Here is a 9,308-nt window from a genome sequence, read left to right as displayed (position 1 = left end):
CGGGCCGCGGCGCATGCGCCCTCGGCCGCCGTGAGCGCCGCCCCAACGGCGACGTCACGCCGCCTCCGAGGCGGACGGCGCATGCGCTGGGCCGCCGGGTTTGTTTGGAAGCACCGGCGAAGCCACGTGGTGTGAGCGCCTCCGGGTTAGAGGGGTGGGGATGCCCCTTTGGCACTGGCCTCTAGCTGGCTCGGGGTCGCCTCTCCGGGTGAAATACCTTGCTATTAAGGTGGTTATGAGAACTAAAAGAGGAAAGAGAGAGGGACTCCCGCGGACTGGCCAATGCGAACAGTTAACGCAAAGGAGGACACCTGCCTGGGGAGGCCAGCTAGTTCCCTGAGCACCGCGCTGTGGGCATCCTTCGCAGTGGGCGTTGTCGCCGCGGCGTCGCCACGCCTGTGCACACCGGTGTAGGGAGCAGTCCGACTTCCCCGTATGCCCCACACACCGCCCCCACCTGGGCAGCGGGTGTGCCTGCATACAAGTCCTGATTCCTTAGAACTGAGTCAGTCACTTAAAATCTGTCCTCGGATCTCAGAGGCAGGCCGGTTTTGAGACAAGCCAAAATTGTAGCTTGGAGTATTTGGAGAAATAAGGTGTCCACACATAGGTTCCCACCTAAAGAAGGAAGTTGAGCTTCACGTGAGGAAAGAGGCAGCCCGCGGTTAACAGTGGCTGAACCGAAAGGAACTTCTCTCAGCACAAGGACCCCAGCTCTGGGAGGGTAGATGTACCGGCAGGTGGCTTGGTGGTTGAGGCACTGGATTCCCACAGGGCCACCTACGGTTCAAGTCCCAGACCTGATAGCTTGAAAATCACATCAGGTACACGCGCATGTGTCACAAAATCCTAGGACAATGAAGGAGAATGGATTGCAGCATGACCATCCTCTGGGGGTGGGGGGGTTCACTTTCCCTCTCTCTGTCTCTGTCTCTCTCTCCTGCCCTATGGCCAAAACTCAAAAAGAAAGAGTTCAGGAGGGATTTGGGGACTTGGTAATGTTTGTAATTCACTATCTCACTCCTGTCAGCAGCCTCGGCCTCATCTGCCTCTGCGCATCTCACATAAAAATGAAACTAGTTGTTTTTTTTTTTAATGAGAAAGAATTCTAGGTAGCTTATGAATAACAAGGCCAGAAAGACAGTTTTATGCTTGACCGTGAAAGCAGATTTCTAACCGTGATAACTAGGTCTCTTTTGCCCTGTACTCTTTTAAGGGCCCTTTAAATAGCAACCAGAAGTCGGACAGGAAACAGGTTCACTCGAAGGCGGCAGTGGAGGGAAGTCACTAACCTCTACAAAGATGTGAGGCCTGGGAAAACAGCTCAGGTGGGCACACAGCACATGACCCTGGGGCTCGCACAGGCTGGGAGCCTCTTGTGTTATGGGTTGAACTGTGTCTTCGCACCCCCAAATTCATATGAAGTCCAAACCCCCAGGGTCTCAGACCGTGACCATATTTACAGACAATGTTATTAAAGCGGCGTTGAGTTGAATGCGGTCACTAGGGTGGGCCCAAATCTAGCACGACTGCTGGTTTTTAACCAGAGAACATTTAGGCCCAGCCGTGGTGCTGCAGGCGGTAGGACACCACTCTGCAGTGCTAGAGTGGAAAGCGCCTGTCCCAGGGCCACCTGAAACGCCAGGCATGTCCCTGTGACCCTGGCTGACTGGAAGGCTAGAGGGGTGGTCTTGATGTGATGACATCCTGTCAAGGGTACCTGTTTCTCTGTCTCTATTCCTCTCTCAAGAAATAAAATAATAAGCTTTTTAAAAAGAGGAAATTTAAACACAGACACGTGCACAGAGGAAAGATCGAATGTGAAGGCACACAAAGGGGGCCATCTACAAGCCAAGGTAAGAGGCCCTTAAAGAAACAAACTCTGGGGCAAGCAGATGGTGTAGTGGTTACATTCCTGTACTCCCACACAGTGGACTGTGGTTCGAGTCCCAGACCTGGTGGCTTGAAAATCATGTCAGATGTGTGCACATGTGCCCGGGATCCGTGGAAGAGAAGGGATTGTGGCATGGCTGTCCTCAGGCAGGGCAGGGCAGGGCAGGGTTGGGGACGGATTTGCACTTTCCCCCTGACTATCTCTGTGTCTCTTCCCTCCCACCATTAGGAATTGTGCCCTTTTAAAAATCTCTTAGAAAATTTTTTAAAAAGGGAGGGGGGGAGGCAAGAAACCAACTCTGGCAACACTTTAAACACAGATTATGCCTCTGTGTGTCAGCCCCTCACCTGCGATACTTTGTTGCAGAAGCCCTGGCAGGGAGCCTAGGATAGAGAGGTCCGCTGAAACAAACACACTGGCTTCCTCCACTATTTTGTTGGTCGGTGCTTCCCACTGTCACAGCCCCCTGAGAGCCAGAGGGCCGAGGAGCCTGGTGATGCCAGCCCACAGAGGTCGGACTCCCAGGGCTCCCGCAGGATGGAGAAAGGTGGAGGCTGGATCGGGAGCATCAGGCGGAAAATAGGCGTCACTCCCCACACAGTGCCCTTATCCTTTACTCTCTGCTTCAGAAAAGGCAGAGGGATGAAGACTCGCTGTTGAGTCAGTAGTTTTTTAGGTTAATTCATATTTCGTTTGAGGATCTGCGTTTTCTCTAAGCCAAGCTTAGCCTGACCTCCCTAGCCTGGGAGTAGTGATAATGCCCCAGGAGCAATGATAACCCGGCGCGGGCAATCCCTCCGCCCTCTCTTCACCCACGCCTTCACTGCCGCTCTCCCTTGCCTCTTTCTAGAGTCCCCTGGGCTGCTCCCTGACGTGTCTTCCCAGGCCTTCCTCACTGTCACCCGTCATCCCCACGTCCCAGAGCGAGGCCTGCTCCCGATGCCTGCCACCTAGCAGAAGGCGCTGTCCTGTGGGTGTCCTCAGAGCTCCACTAAAGCCACCCTCCAGGTGACATTGTCTAGGGTCCCCACTGAACCCGACTGCAGGCTGTGACCAGGAGCCAACCCTCAGTCTGCCGCTCTGACTCACCATGCCTCTTCGGCCCCAGAGCAGCCCTGCATACATCCCCAATCCCACAGATCCACCCCCACCTAAGCCACGCAGCACACGAGCCACATTGGCATCCTGGAGACCACTAGGCAACGCAGACACTGAGCCCCTGCGCTCTTCCACCCACACAACCTGTGCACCATTGCTCACACATGCATGGGCACACACACACACACACACACACACACACACCACAGTTCATTTTCTCTTCAGCATTTCCTCAACAACATACCAAAGAAGTCACGAAGGCTGGGCCCAGAGTTTCACCTGGCATGTCTGACTTCCCATGCCAGCCTCGGGTGGGGCCTGGAGGGTGGGAACCAGTGCTGGCTGGATGCACAGGTGGGCACCTCATACCCCTGCACAAAACTGTCTTCCCCATACATATGGGAAAACCAGTTTAAAAAGACAGACATATTGGAAGGACAGGGAACCAGCAGTTAGCGTAATGGCTATGTCGCTGGACTCCCATGTAGTTGACCGTGGTTCGCATCCCGGACCCGGTGGCTGAAAACTCACGCCAGGCGCATGTGCATATGTGCCCAAGATCCCGAGAGGAGAATGGAGGAGAAGGGATTGCGGCGTGACCATCCCCCCTGGGGGGTGCTTTCTCGCTTTCTGTCTCTATGTCTCTCTTTGTCTGCCTGGTGAGCGCCCGCGCCCTATAGCGAAAAACCTCTCCAAAAAAAAAAAAAAAGGACAGTACATACTATATAAAAATGGCAACTAAAAAGATAGAGGTAAAAGCATATCATTTAGTGGTATGCTGGCAACCTCTAGAAAACTTGTTAGTATGTGTCAAATAAGTAACTCTACCTCACACCACAAATAAAAATTAATTTGAAATGGCTCAAAACCTGCCATTTAAGTATTGAAATTATAAAGCACTCTGGAAATAAACCTCGGAGATAAGTCTTATGGGCTTGTCTTTGGCAGTGGGTTCTAAGACATGACCCAAAAGCACAAGCAGCAAAAGAAAAGACAGCTCAATTGCACTTTATTAAAATTGTAGTTTTGCAGGCCAGCAGCTGACGTCGCGGTTAAGGCACTGGACTCCCACATGGCCCACTGCAGTTTGAATCCCAAACCTAGTGGCTTGAAATTCATGCCAGGCACATGTACACGCACCCAAAAATCCCAGGAGGATGGACAGAAGGGGTTGTGGCATGGCCGTCCCCCCAGACGGTGATTTCTCACGTTCCCTCTCACTGTCTCTCTCTGGTGAGTGCATGCGCCCTATAGCAAAAACCTTTAAAAAAAAATTGTAGTTTTCTCTTGGGACCCATGACAACTGCCATGTGAATGAACCCAAGTCACCCCAGTGATGTCAGGTCACCTCAAGATGTGTGCCGGAAGCCATCCGAGCAGCCAGCCCTGGCCACGTCTTTGCTGCAGACCCAAGAAATCCCTAGCTGGCCCAGGAACTGTGAAACAGACAAATGCCGGACAGATTAAGCACTGTGTCTTTGGCATGCCTTGTCATGCAGCACAAGCTGATGTGGAAGGCGACTCCGAAATCTACGACAGCTCTGGGCGCTGTGGAGGATGCTCTCTTTCTACGGGCTCGTGGCCCCCAAGAGCAGCTGCCATTCACACAACACCACGGGGCAGTCTCCAAACGGTCACGTGTGGAGCAAGCAGGTCCACGGGCCTTCAAAGGCTGCGCAGACCCCAGCTGTCCGAGGAGAGGCAGGAATGAACTCGCAAGTGAACCTGCTTCCACCCAGAGCTGACGGCCCTCCGTGTGACCCTTCCTCACACTTCCCCAGCACATGCTACACATGGGCACTGACGCCTGGGGTGGGAGTGGAGGACAGGGGACAGAGGGGGCCAGAAAGGAGGGCAGCCACGCAGCCACCTCTGCCAGCAACTCCCTGCTTCGGAAGACCAGGACAGGGATCGTAACGCCAATTTGAATATTTGCCCCAAAGGGAGCAAAGGTCTCAACCACCGGTCAGAATTTTGGCCAGACTTACTAGACCTCACCTGGGTTATATTCCTCCCCACTTTAGTAACAGAAAAAGAACCTGAAAGTTCAGGACCGCAGCACGGCCGGAGGGGAGGGGCCACATTTGCACGTTGCTGAGTCCGACTCACCAGGGCAGCTGTTCCCTCTCACGTTCGTACTTCTGTTTCTTTTTATTTTTTCCAAATATTTTATTTAATTCCATTTGTTATCATTATTATTTTTCAGTGTGACCAGAGAGAGACAGATTGAGAGAGAAAGGGAAAGTGAGAAAGCAAACTGCCAGGCCCAGGACTCAAACCATGGTTGGCCATGTGGAATCCAGCCCCTTTAACCACCTCACCACCTGCTGGCCCCCGTATTCCTCTTTCTAATACCTGGAAGTCGCAACGTGCCTGGCTCTCGGAGTAGAGGGGTAAGTGTCTGAGTGTCCCTCACGCCCTCCTCTGCAGCTCTCCAATCTACAGGGCCATCAGGTAGCTCTAATCTCGGTGCAACACCCACCTTCAGGTTGTGCGAAGCGCCTCGCTCGCTCGCTGTAGAACTCCGCCTTGGCACTCAGCATCCTGTTTGTACTGGTGGGGTCAATGTCCACCCTCCCACTGACTGGGGCTTGGGATCCCTGCTGCCTCCATCAGAGCCGCAGAACAGCAGGCCTGCAGATAAAGAGTGCTAGTACTCCCTGGAGCCCATTACAAGGAGGAGTGAGAGAGACAGAGAGACTGCCTCCCAGTGCCTCAGCCCTCCCCCGAGGGGGCAAGGTCCACAGATCTCAGATCCACTGGCCACTGCGGGTTACAGGAAGTGGTGAGTTGAACAAAGGTGAAGCTTCAAAAGCTTGCCTCCTCCAGCCAGGCAGGAGCCCCCCACCCACAACATTTCTGTGAAGTCTGTTTTCAGAGACCCAGAGATTCCTCAAGGAGCTTTTTAAGACTTCCTGCTCTGTGCTGGCAAATTGTTAATCAGTTTGTGGCAGCATAAATAAAATTAGAGGGTTTAATTAAAACTAATGAATGAGTGAGAGGAGACCAGCGTGGCCGCCCTGCTCTCTGAGCTTGGAACAGTAAATAATGAAAATGTCACAGAGCAAGTGACGTGCTTTAGCAGAAGTGTGAGGGCAGCAGAAACCAGGCCGCAGAGCGCTCCTCCTCCGGGTGCAATTTGCAAGTTGGTGGAGCCCTCACCATGGTGTTCTTTATTAACTCATTCTGCAGGAACCGGACCAGCTTTCTGCCCTTCCTCCTCCAGCTCCTCCCCAGAGGGTCCCATACAGGGTGCCCGTTCTCCGGCTCGCTCTCATGAAGGAGCCACAGACTCATGAGGAGACCGCACACACACTCAGTGGGCAGGGGTCGGGAGGTCTACCATGCTCACCCTGCAGCACGCAAGAACTGCCCCCATTGTTCTCGGCTTTCAAATGCTTTGCCAGCCGCTCGTGGAGATGAGGAATCTGTGATCATTTGTGCTTCGAGCTGAACACCACGTAAACATAAAGTCCTTTCTGCAGTTTTGCTATTGAAGGCATTTCCCAGAAATGCACCTACTGTGTGCGGGGAGGTAGGCTGGGATTTGGGCAGCATTTCGAAGCCACACCCCTGATGCGTCCCATGGCTGATGTAGCCCACCTGGACCACTCTGCTCCGCAGCTGGTCACACTCGCGGCAGTTCTCCGTGGAAGTACAAGCATCTTGCTGTTCTTTTGTGTGTAGGCCTGCTCGGGCATTTCTACCTCAAAATGAATATTCTTTTGTTATAAATTACTTCCCTTTTGTTTTATTCAGCTAAAGCATTATACTGATTCTGAGAAACTGTGTGTATGCAGGGTGGGGGAGAGCGTTAAGGAATATTCACTAAAGACATGGTGCCTTGGGACATGGGTTTGAAACTCACTGCTCATGTCAACCCTTGGCGTGAAACTCGCGAAGAGAATTTTAGAGCACGTGCTCTCGTGTCGGTCCTCCTACTCCCTGTCCCCACCAGCCCCTCAGCTCTGGTTCAAGTCCCAGGAGATGCGCAGAAGCCACTTCTGGATCACTGGAGCACCTCGTCAGCCTGGGCGTGTCACCCTGGTCTAAAGCCTCCACCCAGCCAGCTGCCGTACTGCCCTCTCTCCAGCTCTCGCTGCACGCCCACACCTGCTCCGGTGCGTGTACCTCCTGAGGAGGCCAAGAACGGTCATTACTAGGTTTTCCTGACTCTCCCGATGCTAGTGTGTCCAGGGAGGAAGGCCACAAAGGTGGAAGTCCTAGGCCAGGGCTGGACAGTGGCATGGTGTGGTAGGCAGGATTCTAAGATGACCTTGAGATTTCCTCCCCTGCCTCTGCCGTTCTTGCAGCTGCATTCCAGTTAGCTCAGTCTGGCGCCTCTCCCTCCACTGTGCTGTCACCAAGAGCGTTTCCAGTCAATTTCCTCACCTGAGAGTCCACTTCCCAGAGAATGTGACCTGAGACAGCGGGGGCCAGGAGTGCTTCTAGGAAGCAGACTGTATGTGAGATTTGGGGCTGTGTCACCACTGGTTGACAGTGAGACCTCATAACTGGGATAGGTGGAGCAGGTCGTCCCTAACAGGCTGAAGCAGCAGAATTGTAAAAACTTACATAGCCATGAACGGGAATGAGAGCAGTGAAAAGACGTTGCAGGTGCAATGATTCGAGCATCTGAAAAGTAATCACTAGGCAGACAACACACTGGCTGGCCCTTACTGAAAGTCTGTGCCACCTGACTTTGAGTGGGCTCGGAATCCAACTCGGGCCTCCCATGTGGCCTCAGCCTGCCAAGCAGCTGTATCCAGCATGTCCTACTATGGCTGGCATATAGCTTGGGTTTTTTGTTTGTTTGTTTGTTTGTTTTTTAAGGATTTTATCCCATAGAGCTTGTGTGCTTACTGAAGAGAGATAGAGAGAGGGAAAGTGAGAAATCACCTGTCACCTCACCCCAGAGCAAACGGCCACACCACAATCCCTTCTCCTCCAGTCTCTTCGTGGGATTTTGGGCACACACATGTGTCAAGTGTGATTTTCAAGCTGTTGGGTCCAGGACTCGAACCACAGTCAGCCATGTGGGAGTCCAGTGCCTTAACCACTACACCACTACACCATCTGTTATCTCCCCACATAGCCCATCTTTAAAGCAAGCAACAGAAACTCTCTTATGTTAAATCCCTTTCACACTTCAAATATCTTTCATCAAGAAGAGCCTATTCCCTTTTAAAGATCTGCCTAATTAGGTCGGGCCCACCCAAAATAACCTCCCTATCTTAGGGTCAACTTAGTTGGGATTTTAGTTACATCTACAAAATCCCTTTGCCATATGACTTAACATAATCAGACGAGTGGCGTCATAGCCATGGGTTCTGCCCATACTCCAAAGCAGAAGAGAGAGGGTCGTCTTAGAATGTAGCCTCCCTTGAAGAGCTGTGGTAAAGAGTGAAGAACGCTGAGGACGCGCTCCGGCACACGGCCCTGGCCCACTGTTGGCTGTTAGCGCTGTGGTATCAGACGCAGACGCCTAGGCCTCTTTCAGACCACTGGAACCACCGTCCCCAGGCTGGGCCAGGAATGGACCTATCTCCCCAGGCCCCTGGGGATCTGGCACCTGCTGAGAGGCGGCCCCCAGGGTCCAGACTAGGTGGCCTTTCTGCCTCAGCCCCTCTCTAGGAAGCCCCTGTCCTCCTTCCTTGCTCTTCCCATGAGGCTCCCTGGCTGTGGCCTGTTCCTTCCCTGCATTTCCCTCCACCTCCCAGTTACTTCCCTCCTGTCTTGTCCCATCTTGCTCACCAGAACTGTCAGGGAGTCCAATATTAACAGTTTTCCCAAAGTTACATTGTTTCTTCTTTCCCCTGGAGAGATGGTACCATAGTGTATTTGTAGCTGGCTGTAGCTGGGGTCAATAGGAAAGAGCTACATGGACGGGAGGGGAACTGGAGCCAAGGTGCGGCCATCAGCGAATGTCCCAGGAGAAAGCCCAGTTGCATGAAACAGTGTTTGAGAAAAGGATGCAAAACCCTCTCAAACAATTAACACCTTGGGATCACACAAGCTTTAATTAAAAAACAGAAAGTCCTTATTAGGGCTGAGGGCTGGGAATCACAGACAGTGTGGTCTGTAGGCTGTTTTCTGGCTGCTAAGGAATTGAGACCTTAGGTCCAGCAGAGAAAATGCCGTGTTCAGCAAGTTTCCAAAGTGGGAGCAATTTGGGAAGTAGTTCGGAGATCAATTCCCTGCCCAAAAGGTCTGAGCAGACCCAAACCAGAATTTTTATACAAATGATTAAAAATGAAAGTAAAAATTTCGTCAAAGCAGAGGTGTGCACACAACATATTGGCCCCTTGGTGTCATT

At 52.5% G+C, this 9,308-nt stretch overlaps 1 protein-coding gene across 2 annotated transcripts in view; it reads right to left on the bottom strand.

Annotated features, from left to right (window-relative positions):
- LOC102491856 (chimeric ERCC6-PGBD3 protein) overlaps window positions 1–5,758 on the bottom strand; it is a 24,214-nt gene extending 18,456 nt beyond the window's left edge. Inside the window, exon 1 of one of the 2 annotated variants that reach the window (XM_014583141.2) lies at window positions 5,475–5,758. The gene's annotated coding sequence lies outside the window, so the exon portion shown is untranslated. The remainder of the gene's footprint in view (window positions 1–5,474) is intronic. The other variant, XM_014583143.2, reaches the window with a different exon arrangement.
- Between the last annotated feature and the right edge of the window lie 3,550 nt (window positions 5,759–9,308).

This window comes from Tupaia chinensis, unplaced genomic scaffold, assembly GCF_000334495.1.
Source record: "Tupaia chinensis unplaced genomic scaffold, TupChi_1.0 Scaffold144071_2, whole genome shotgun sequence".
Classification (NCBI taxonomy): Eukaryota; Metazoa; Chordata; class Mammalia; order Scandentia; family Tupaiidae; genus Tupaia; species Tupaia belangeri.
The sequence above is the reverse complement of the archived record's forward strand: the minus strand, read 5'-3'. Positions and strand labels throughout refer to the sequence as shown.